Raw genomic sequence first — 342 nt, forward strand, 5'->3', positions numbered from 1 at the left:
TTCGGTGCAGTTTTGTCGGTTCCATTTTGCAGGTTCAAAATGGTCAAGAAAAAGTTATTACTTATTTTAGTCGTATTTTAAATAAAGCTGAAAGAAATTATTATACTACTCGTCGGGAATTGTTAGCTGTGGTAGAATCTATTAAATCTTTTAATCATTATTTATATGGTCAGAAGTTTTTGGTAAGAACGGATCATGCTTCTCTTAAATGGTTATTATCTTTCAGGGATATTGAAGGTCAATTGGCTCGTTGGATTGAGAAGCTTCAATGTTATAATTTTGAGATTTGTCATCGTAAAGGTTTGTCCCATGGGAATGCGGATGGCCTTTCAAGACGTCCTT

Source organism: Odontomachus brunneus, unplaced genomic scaffold (genome assembly GCF_010583005.1).
Source record: "Odontomachus brunneus isolate Ranch 3 - 2012 unplaced genomic scaffold, Obru_v1 Obru_scaffold_245, whole genome shotgun sequence".
Taxonomy (NCBI): domain Eukaryota; kingdom Metazoa; phylum Arthropoda; class Insecta; order Hymenoptera; family Formicidae; genus Odontomachus; species Odontomachus brunneus.